The 11,924-nt window shown below is 43.7% G+C and overlaps 1 protein-coding gene and 1 pseudogene across 9 annotated transcripts in view; both read left to right on the forward strand.

The window, feature by feature from the left end:
- Window positions 1-11,924, forward strand: part of TRAF3 (TNF receptor associated factor 3) — a 128,287-nt gene that overhangs the window by 39,946 nt on the left and 76,417 nt on the right. The gene's annotated exons all lie outside the window — the stretch shown is intronic.
- LOC102474457 (U6 snRNA-associated Sm-like protein LSm5 pseudogene) lies at window positions 1,706-1,945 on the forward strand (annotated as a pseudogene).

Raw genomic sequence — 11,924 nt, forward strand, 5'->3', positions numbered from 1 at the left:
TTTGTTAAGAAAAAGAAAAAGACCAGGAAATGCTGCTTTTTTTTAAGAATTATTTTATTTAACTTTATGTATTTATTTACTTGTTTTAATTTGACCAAAGAGGGACAGAGAGAGAGAGAGAGAGAGAAAGCAAGAAAGCAAGCTGCCAGATCTTGGACTCGAACCGCAGTCAGCCATGTGGGAGTCCAGTGCCTTTAACCACCATGCCACTTTGCCTGCCCCCCAAAAAAGAAAAAAACAATTAAAAGTTTGCCAGAATGCACATATACTCATTAGAGGAAGAGGGACAAAAGGGAGAGGGAGAAAGCACCCTTTAGTGGGGTGTGGTCACTGCAGTCCCTTCTCCATTTCATCATCCTTTTGGGATTGGAGCTTGCATGGACACAAACCTGGCTTATTTTTCAGGCTACCAAGGCCAGGATTCTAACTGCAGGTTGGCCATCTGAGATCCAGCTCCTTCAAGTACTAGGATAGGACTAGTCCTAAAAAATCATTTGAGTTGTTTCTTTTTAGTTTTTTAAGATGGTTACTAGAAGACTTAAAACTATATATGTGATTCACATATTTCTGTTGGACAGAGGTACTATTTATTTATTACTTTATTGCTAGAGGGGATGTATGTGCATGAGGGTGGGAGAACACCTTCGAGTGGGGCATGGGCATGCTGCAACCCTTTTCCTCTATGTCTCCATCCCATCATCATTTGTGGCATACATGTACACAAGTCTTAGTATGTTTTTCTTTTTTTGAGAGATTTTTTTTGCTTATAGGGCACAAGTATGAGACAGACAAAAAAGCAAGAAATCACTCGCCTGGGGGATGACCATGCTGCAATCCCTCCTCCATTCTTCTCTCGAGATTTTGGGCATGCACACACACGCATCTGGTGTGTCTCAAGCCACCGGGTCAGGGCTTGAACCACAGTTGACCACTAGTAGTCCAGCACCATGTGGGAGTCCAGCAGCACCCCACCTGCTGGCTTCTTAGTGTGTTTTCAAGTCTCCAGAGCTGGTTTGGATCTGTAGTTGGCCATATGGGATCTAGCCCCTAGTGTACAACTGTTAATCTCTGCACTTTATGGTTGGCTGCCCAGATAGGTTTTGATAACATGACATTCTACTATATGGTTGATTGTACAGTGATTACATGATTGTGTCAGCTTCTTGATTTTGTTCTCTGCTGTTGGACACTTGAGTTGTCTCCATTTATCTCTGTTTTATACTGCGGGTAATGAGTAACCTTGTAGCTAGGCCCTCTGCACTCCCTGACTGCTGCCAGAGTGAGTTCATAGGTGGGCTTGGGAAGTCTGGGTACTATACCTCTGTGTCCAGGATTTGTAAACTCTTGTGGGATAAAGTCGTTGAATGAGTGAGTGAATATTGTCACCTTAACAAAAAATAAATTTTCAAAATAAGACTGTAAACAGGTTTACTCAACAGATGTTGCTTGAGCCCCTCACAGTGAGTTGGGTTCTGTTCCAGGAGTTCAGAGCACAGTGGTGAATGAGTCCAAATTCTGGCCGCCTTCCTGTTTATGTTCTAATGGAGAAAGGGATAGTCAAAAGACCAGGAAATGCTGGTGGCTAGGTGGGAGGTGGAGTCGACCAGGTGGAGACAGAGTTGGTGTGGAATGGATGGGAGATGATGGAGTGCGGCGAGGCTGGAGAATTCTGATCATCTCCAGTGTTTTGTCTTAAAAACTGCTTTCCAAGATAGGAGAGCTTGTGGACAACTGTATAGGATCAAGAATTCACATTGTGATGAAAAGTGAGAAGGAAATTGTTGGTACACTTGTAGGATTTGATGACTTTGTCAATATGGTACTGGAAGATGTTACTGAATTTGAAATCACACCAGAAGGAAGAAGGATGACTAAATTAGATGAGATTTTGCTAAATGGAAATAATATAACAATGCTGGTTCCTGGAGAAGGACCTGAAGTATGAATGGATATCCTAGACTTGTGCTAGATTGTTTTGTCTTGCAGTGGCAACAGATTACAATTTTTTTTAACCTTTTAATGTCGGGTCCTGTAAAGCTGTTTCCCATTAAAGGGAAATGCTTTGAAGATGTATGCCTGTTTTTGTAAGTTAATCTTGATTATTTTGGAAAAAGAAGAAAAGTTTGTTTTTTTAAGGCTAAAATAAAGATGTTATTTGTTAAGAAAAAGAAAAAGACCAGGAAATGCTGAAGAGCCGTTAGGGCGGAAAAGGACACAGGCTTGTGGCAGGAGGGTGGCAGGAGAGCTCTCCTAGTGAGGGCATCAGGACTGCCCTTCTGGCATTTGAGAGAGGACTGAAAGAATCTATGGGAGGGAGCTAGTGAAGATCTGGGAGAAGAATGTTTAGGCAGAAGGGTCTGGAAGTCCAAAGGCCTTGAAGTAGAAACGTGCTTGGCATGTTGTAGGAGTATCAGACTAGAATGGCTGGAGCTCAGTGAGAAGTGCCTCAGTGTGGGATATAGTTTGAAGATGGAGCCGATGGTCCTTGCTGATGGATTGAATGTGAGACGTGTGTGGGGGGTGCTTTCTAACTTAAACCATTGGATGGTCCCGTTTACTGAGCCAGGGACTGCTCAAGGTAGGTCAGAGGGTAGAGCATACCAGGAGTCAGTGTTAGACCTGTTAAGTTCAGGATGCCTTTCTGGGTACTCATATGGGGGGTGGGGGTACTGAATTGGTAATTGGATCTGCTAGGGTGGAAAGGGGGAAGGTGAGATGGAGATGCATTTGGGATTTAGGAAAAGCTATTAGACATTAAGCAGATTGAGTGAGTATTGACCATTGTGTTTGGCCACATGGAGGTCTTTGGTCACTTGGGCAGGGGTGGGGTTAGTAGGCATGGTGAGTGAGAGTTGTTAGGGGTATGTGAGATGTACGTATTGACACTACCTGAAAGAGGGCGTTCTGAAGTAGACAGGATAACGGTGGTTGTTGCCGGGGGACGCACTGCCATTTCCCTGTTTGATGGGGGGAGAGTGAAGGAAAGGAGGACTAGGCCCCAGTACCAGAGTGGAGGGTGGACCTCGCTCACTGGCCCCAGAGAGAAGGTAGAGTAGACTGGTAGTCCTTCCATTCGGCAGTGGGTGGACAAGGGGATTTGAGTGCCTCTGTTTCCAAAAACTAAGAGTGCAAGTGACAAGGGGTTTGGGTGTGCCACAGAGTTAAGTGAAAAATTAGCATGTGTTTTTTTTTTTTTTTTTTGGAGAGATTTTTTTCGCTATAGGGCGCGTGCGCTCACCAGACAGACAGAGACAGACATAGAGACAGAAAGCGAGAAATCACCCCCCAGAGGGGATGGTCACGCCGCAATCCTTTCTCCTCCATTCTCCTCTTGGGATCTTGGGCACGCACACACACGCGCCTGGCGTGAGTTCTAAGCCACCAGGTCCGGGACGTGAACCAGGGTCGACTATGTGGGAGTCCAGCGACATAGCCATTATGCTAACTGCTGGTTCCCAAATTAGCATGCGTTTTAAACAAAAGCAGAAGACTACACATAAAATGAGTTGCTTCAAAGTGCCTACCCTTAGGGTTCTCCCTCCAGTGCCTTTGGGGATACTTTGTTGGAAAAGTTTGAGAAACCACTTCATTATTGCAGTCTATTGTTAGGTTGTTAAACCTCACCCAAGTGAGTATTTAACCTTAAAGAGGTTGGGATTCACTTACCCATTTTGTTATCCTTAATAGAGCTTTTGCAGCTGCTCCAAATATCCCTCTGTTTCTGCATCTTAATAGTTGTTTGTCAGGTGCTGCATTCTGCACAGCGGAAGGCTGATGGGAGCTGCCGGGTGTCTGGAGTAGGACAGGTAGGATGCAAAGTGCCTGCAATCTTACCCTGTCAGATGGTGAGCACTTGGAAGCTGTCAGGGCTTTCAGGGGCTCCTGAAATGCAACACCCTCCATGGATCTTTAGGATCCTTTTCTCTTGTTCTTGAATGCTTAACAATGTGCACCACACATCTTCTTAATTCTGGAAAGAGGTATTGGGGGTGGTGAGTATGGTGCTGTTCACCCACATTGTACAGTATATAACAGTCAATGGTTATTAAAGTTGTTCAGCTTCAGGGCCCACAGATGGCAGAATGGTTAAGGCTTTGGATTCCCACATGGTCAATTGACGTCCGAATCCAGGATCTGACGGCTTGCTTTTTCGCTTTCCCTTTCTCTCTCTGCACATGCCTGTAGCAAATTAAATAATAATAATAATAAATAAATAGATATTTTTAAAAAGTTGTTCAGCTTCTTTTCCATTTATCACATCAGTTACTTTTCTTCCTGTACAACTTTTGTATGTATTTTTAAAGAATTATTAATTTGGGGCATGGCAGTTAAAGGTACTGGACTCCCACGTGGCCATCTGCGGTTTGAGTCCTGAACCTGGTGACTTGCTTTCTCACTTTCTCTCTCTCTCTGTGTCTCTCTAGTCAAATTGAAAACAAGATGGTAATGATAAATAAAGTTAAACAAAATAATTCTGAAAAAAGAATTATTAATTTTAATTGTATTTATTAATATTTTTCTAAATTTGCTATAGAGCATGTGTATTCGCCAGAGAGAGAGAGAGAATGAGGAAGCATGCCACCAGGTCTGGGACTTGAACCATGGTTGCCCATATGGGAGTCCAGCACCTTAACCACCATGTCACCTGCTGGCCTCACAATTTTTGTATGATTAATTACCACCCACCCCACCCTAAATTACAGTTCTTCAATCTTAGTAGAAAGTGCTGTGAACCATTGGATTCACCCACAACGGTTACTTTATGGAATTGGGAGCATTTAAGAAGTCAGAGGTCTTATCCTTGTCAACGGGTCAGATGGCAGAGGCCTGGAGGAGCTTTTGGTTGGTGGTTCACATGTGTGATGAGGCGGGGTTTCTCTTGCTTTCTATCACACTTAATCTAGTACTAACCCTAACTGAAACTTGGCCCAGTGTCTCCCCTCCCCTCCCCTCCCCACCAGTGGTAACCACCACTCTAGTTTCTGCATTTGTGAGTTTGACTTTTTTTAGATTCCACGTGTAAGTGAGATCATGCAGTATTTGTCGTTCTGTGCTTGACTTATTTCACTTAGCACAGGGTCCTCCAAATTCGTCCCTGACCATAGTTGTTAATGTGTATTTTGAAATTGCTAAAGGAACAAATTTTAAATATTCTTACCACAAAAAAGAGGTGAATAGCAGGTACATTAATTAGTTCGATTTAATCATTCCACATTGTATGTATATATTCAAACATCACATTGTACCCCATAAATACATAAACTTTTTTTTTTCCTTTTGAGAGGTTTTTCACTATAGGGCGCATGCACTCGCCAGACAGAGAGACAGAGAGACAGAAAGTGAGAAATCACCCCCCAGGGGGGATGGTCACGCCGCAATCCCTTCTCCTCCATTCTCCTCTCGGGATCTTGGGCACGCACGCACACACGCCCGGCGTGAGTTTTAAGCCACCGGGTCCGGGATGTGAACCGCAGTCGACTATGTGGGAGTCCAGCGACATAGCCATTACGGTAACTGCTGGTTCCCAATACGTAGTTATTTTTTGTCAATTAAAAATTTTAACAGTGAATTAGTTTTTTACAAATCCTAACTCTGGGCTGTCTGTTGGCATGGAGGTTAAGGGTCCAGATCCCACCTGGCTGACTGTATGGTTTGAGTCCTGGACCCAGTGACTTGAAAATCGTGGCAGGTGTGTGTGTGTGTGTGTGTGTGTGTGTGTGTGTGTGTGTGCATGCCCAAAATCCCAAGGGGAGACTGGAGGAGAAGGTATTCTTGCATGGTCATCCCCCCAGGGGAGGATTTCTCACTTTATGAACTTAAAAAAAAAAAAAGAATCTAAGAACTAATTCTTCGTCACCTCTTAGTCCTGTGTCCCTCTCTATTCCCCTGGGTGCCTCTCGCTTCTGAGTTTGTGCTGTAGACACGGGTCTTGAATTCCTGTACAAGTGCATCCCTGTCCTAGCACAACTGGTTGTGCCTGTATCTGTCCCTTTTCTAAAAGATGACTTCTGTGGGTCACTCTGCAGAAGCCTTTCCTGATCACCCTCTGCATAGCCCCCTCCAGTGTCTCCATCAGCAGCAGCTTTGCTGTCAACCACTGACCACAACTTGTGTTTGCCACGTGAGACTGAGGGCTTATTACCACTTTGTGGACTGACTTTCACCCCAGATGGACCCAGCTTCTTTCAAGGTATATGGCACAAACATGCTTGGAAAGTTTGTAGAGCGAGCAAATGAATCAGTCCAGACATTCGATCTAGATTGGTATTGCCCAGAACTGCTTCCTGTGGGCCATTCTCTTTGCTTGTGTGTCAGCACCTCGACTAGCACTTCTGTTGTCATTACTGTGGGACCACAGTCTTTATCTGCCGCTCTCAGGGCCAGAGGTGTTTTGGAATGGTCAACTTGTGAGATTTTAGGAAGGACAAATTATTGTACTATATATTGTGGAACTAGACTGCACCTCGTACAAACAGATTTGGATTTTTGCAGCAGATCATGGCTAGACATGAACACACTTTCAGTTTTCAGAGCTTTTTGGAGTTCAGAATTGCAGATGAGGAATTGTGGAGCCAGTTTGTGAGCATGGGCTTTCAGGTGTTATTTCACTTGCTGGAAATACAAAGGAAGAAAACATGCTGCTTGTCTTGCCCCGTTGGAGGTGGGTGATTGCCATGTATGGGCAAAAAGCACATGCTAGAAGTGCTAGAAGGCACCATGGTGGCTACCACTGTTTTCCCTGTTACCCCTCTTTTTCTTTTTTAAGGTTCCCCCCATTCCATAGGGCACATGTGCTCATCAGAGAAAAGCAGAGAGAGAGAGTGAGCAGGAAAGTGAGGAATTACCCCCCCTCCCCCATAGGGAATGGCCATACCATAATCCCTTCTCCTCCGTTTTCCTCCTGGGACTTGGGGCATGCATGTACACACAGCTGGAGTGACGTTCAGGATGCTGGGTCTGGGATTCAAACTGCGGTCAGCCACATGGGAGTCAAGTGCCTTAACCACCATGCCATCTGCTGGCCCCTCATTTTCTTTTGAAACTTGTACTCTAGGGTGCTGTTTTGGGGGAGACACAAAGGAGTTCAGCAAAAAGGGCACTGTGACATGGGATCCAGCAGATCCCTCTCAGAGTGTAGAGTAGCTGTTCTGGATGTTCCTGGACCCATCTAGCTGTTGCAGTTCAAGGAGGAGAGAGCAGACCCGAGATAAAGCTTAAGATAAGGATGTGTGCCATTTTTCACCCTTGGACCTCTGCTCCCTTCCACTGACAGGGAGTCAAGACGGGATTGTGTGACCAAGCACGGTGGCATAGTTGGTAGCAGACTGAGCTTCAGTTCTGGAAGCCACTTGGCTGAACACTGGTTTAGATCCCAGGTCGGCCTGAAAAGATTCTGGGTGTTTGCATACGTGCCCGTGCGCCCAGGATCCTGATGAGCTGGAGGGCTGTAGGGAAGTGATTGTAAGATGACATGCCTTGTCAAGGGTGCTGCTGTTCCTCTCCCATAACAGAGACACATATTTTTATTGTGACTAAAGTAAACCTAAAAAAAAAAAAGAAGAAAAAAAAACTGGAAGAGGGGGGTTGCGGGAGGAGCATGCTGAGGACTCCAGAGCCAAGACCCACTTCTCCATAGCCACTCTCTGCCTTCTTGGCTAGACTCCTATCTTTAAACAAAAAATGGATTCTATTTCAGTTTTTCTGACTTGCGAAACACAGTGAGTATAGTTTTTATTTTAATGTTTTTTAGATCCATTTTTGATGCAGATAGGTGACATATAAGCTTAAAAAATTTGCCTGCTTTCTGAAGTGGTACCTGCCTTTTGAAAGTATAATTGCCAGGGTACAGGAAAGTCTTCCCCTCCCCCCTTTTTTAAATTAGAAAATGAAGAACTGGGGCCAGCAGGGGGCATAGTGGGTAAGGCCCTGGACTCCACATGGCCACTGCAATTTGAGTCCTGGCTCTGGCAGCTGGAAACTTACTTTCAGGCATATGTGTGTGTGTGTGTGTGTGTGTGTCCAGAATCCCAGGAGGAGAAGGGATTGTGGTGTGGCCATCCCCTCTTGCAATGATTTCTGTCTCACTGTCTTTCTAGCGAGCACTTTAAAAAAAAACGAGAGAGACAGAGAGAGAAAGAAAATTAAATAATATTCCATTATGTCTAAACGTACACATGTCAAGCGTTTGAAGAGGATTAAGGTGATAATAGCATATTCGTAAAGCAGGTGTCACTCTGTATTAGATGGGTTGTTTCTAAAAATTTTCTATGGCCTTAATTACATGGAATACATTAAGTTTCATCTGAAAATATATTACATGTTGTTCTTTCAATTTAGAGTTGTTTTGTCCAAGGTACTTAAAGTTTAATGAGCCACAATATTACTGAAGGTATGCTTTTAGTCTTGTAGATTTTATTTAAAAAAATACAGCGTTCAGAGATACTTAGCATGGTCTCCTGCAACATTTTATGATAGTGTTTGTATTTTAAAAATTTCTTTCAAGACACATTCTGGGCTTTTTATAGTGAGAAATAATAATAGGACAACCCTGATACAACCCTAGTAGTTTTGTAGTCTAAATTTGCAAGTAGTTTATTTAATAAAGTTGAAAAGAGACTCCCTCAGGGCCAGCAGGTGGTACAGTGGTTAAGGCGTAGGACTCTTACATGGCTAACCACGAATCAAGTCCCAGACCCAGCAGCTTGAAAATCATGCTGGGCACATGTGCATGTGTGCCCAAAATGGCAGGAGAAGGGATTGTGGCGTGGCCATTCCTCCTGGGGGCTGACCTTCTCATTTTCTGTCTCACTATTACTCTCTGGCAAGGGTACACACCTGTGTGTGTGGGGGAGACTCCCTCATGTGTTTTGTAATTACCCTTTTCTGAAGATCATCTTATAAAGTAGAAAGTACGTGGTGCTACTCTGCTACAGACATATCATGTGTATGGAATTGGAAATGTTTGATTTCGAAACTGTGTGGATTTATTTAAAGTGTTTGCATCTGTATTACATGAATAACATGTCAATTTCCAAATCTGGCCTTTAGAAACTGGGTTTTTTTTAAAAGGTCATAATAGAAAAAAGCTTTATGTGTCTTAATTATATAAACTTTTTTTTTTTTAGCTGGGATTAAAAACAACAGGAAAAAGAAAATGGAACCACTGGGACCTGGAAGTGGTACAGCAGTGAAACACTGCTCTGCAAGGCCGACCTGCGTGGGAAGGTTCAGGGTTTGTGTCCAGAGACCTCCCTGAGTACACTGGGCACATGTCTGTCCATGATCCTTGCTAACTAGGGCTGGGGTAGATCGTGGCCAGAAACCTCGTTGGGGGACCAGCAAATGGAATAATGGTTATGTCGCTGGACTGCCCCCATAGCCAACCACAGTTTGAGTCCCAGACCCAGTGACTTAAAACATGCTGTGTGCGTGTCTGTATGTCCCCAAAATCCTGACTGCCTGTGGCCATCCCTCCTGGGGGGGTGATTTCTCGCTTTCCGTCTGTCTCTCCCTCTTTCTGTCTGGTGAATACATGTACCCTAGAGCAAAAATCTCTCTCAAAAAAAAAAAAAAAAAGGAAAAATAAAAATCCTTTGTTGGGAGAGCCAGCAAGTGGTATTCTGGTTAAGTGTGTGTGGACTGGTGTGCTGGACTCCCACATGGCTTACTGCAGATCGAATTCTGGATCCAGTGGCTTAAGACTCATGCAGAACATGTGTACACACATACCCAAAATCCCAGAAGGAGAGTAGAGGAGAAGGGATTGTGGCGTGGCCATCTCCCTTAGGGAGGGATTTCTCACTTTCCCTCTCACTATCTCTGTGGTAAGCACACATGCACTATGGCAAAAACCTTAAAAAACAAGCACACCCTTTTGGGAGTGCTGTCTCTGTCTCTCTTCCTCAATATTTCTTAAAGCTTATTGAAAAATAAGTTTTTAAAAAATGAATGTTAAAGGGGAACCAGCAGTTAGCGTAATGGCTATGTCGCTGGATTCCCACGTAGTCGACAGCGGTTCACGTCCTGGATCTGGTGGCTTAAAACCCACACCGGGCGCATGTGCGTGCGTGCCCAAGATCCCGAGAGGCGCCTGGAGGAGAAGGGATTGTGGCCTGGCCATTCCCTCTGGGGGATGATTTCTCGCTTTCTGTCTCTCTGTCTCTCTCTGTCTGCTTGGTGAGCGCACGCGCCCTATAGTGAAAAACCTCTCAAAAAAAAGAATGTTAAGGGACCAGCAGTTACGGTAATGGCTGTCGCTGGACTCCCATGTAGTCAACCGCAGTTTGAGTCCTGGACCTGGTGGCTTAAACTTAACGCCAGGAGCGTGTGCGTGCGTGCCTAAGGTCCCAAGAGGCGAATGGGGGAGAAGGGATTGCGGCGTGGCCATTTCCCCTGGGGGGTGATTTCTTGCCTTCTGTCTCTCTGTCTCTCTCTGTCTTTCTGGCGAGTGCACGTGCCCTATAGCAAAAAACCTCTCCAAAAAAAAACCTGAATGTTAATATGTAGGAAAATGTTAAATGGATGCAACACTGTAAGATTTTCCACAGAATTTAATTCACAGGCAGAATGGGAAGGGTCCATTAACACTTTAGATAGTACCAGAGTTTTGGAAAAACCATTCCTCTGTACGGGTGTTTATAAAAATCAGAGCAATCTCTGTCAGCTCTGACGTGCTCGGCTTACAGACGTAGTAAGTGACGCGACGTCAAAGCTGATTTTAGGGTACCCGTGCTGTCAGCGTGCAGTCTCCTTTACTTAGGATTTAAGCTGTGAATTTATCAATTTGAGTAATTTAAAATACAGTAGCATTAGAAGAATTAGATCTGCCAAACCGAAAATGTTTGTACATCTGAAGTAGTTTCTTTTCTTGATTTTGGTTAAGTTAACAGAAATATCTTTACATCTGTAATTTCTGGTAACTTAATGAGAACTCGCTGAACTTCTGGTCACAGTAAATTTTCCCATTATGTAAAATATCTTACACACTGGTTGACTCATTATGAATTGTGAGTAGACATGATTCTCTTCCTGCGGAAAATAGAAACACGCAGTATTGTAGTGAAGGTTCTAGCCAGTCACAAAAGGCGATTGTGCCTGGATTACCACACTGTGTGCTTTTTGTGAGTTGGACTATGGGACTCTCTGAAGTAGACCAGTAGGAATAAATTGGGAGCCTTCGATAGGTTTAGAGGATGTAGTGTTCCTGTAACCATCTCGTTTATCTTGGGCCCAGGCTTATTTTTGTTCTTGTTTTATGTTGAGTTAATGGTTGTGTTATCTTTGACCTCAAGTCGTGAATATACTTCTGGGGCTTGAAAACCCACATGCTCTTACTTATTTCACAGTAGACACATCCAAGCCAGTGGGTACTGTGTGTTTGGGAGGGTTGATAGGGTCCACACTGAGACTTCTCCCTCATGTCTAAAAAGTGCCACATTTGCATAAATGTGTGATTTATCTTTGACATTGAAGTTATGTAAAAATTTTTTTTTTTATTAAAAAATTGTTGAACTCTGAGATTTTGGTGGTGGCAGAGAGAGTTACCAGAACAGTTATGAGTTGTTTTGAACCGTAAGATGCTAATTTAAAATGTATTGGAAGGGTACCTCCAAATTAATGGATTTTTAGTAAAACTTGTAATAACATTTTTTTCTCTCTTTTTTTAAATTTATTGCGTGAGCTACATGTCATTAAGTGGAGTCAGCTATTGGATATTTGGCCTTTGGTCTGGCTATGTCACCTTTTTAAAAAAATCAGCTTCATTGAAATAGTCATATTCCATTCATGTAAGTGTGATTATGCAGTGTATGGCCTCTTTCACTTGACGTAGTATTTTTCAAGGTTCACTTATAGTTTTTTCTTTTTTAAAAAATGTGCTGTAGTGTGTGTGCACGCTCCAGAATTGGTCAGAGAGAAAGGGAAAG

This window comes from Tupaia chinensis, unplaced genomic scaffold (assembly GCF_000334495.1).
Source record: "Tupaia chinensis unplaced genomic scaffold, TupChi_1.0 Scaffold000671_2, whole genome shotgun sequence".
Taxonomy (NCBI): domain Eukaryota; kingdom Metazoa; phylum Chordata; class Mammalia; order Scandentia; family Tupaiidae; genus Tupaia; species Tupaia belangeri.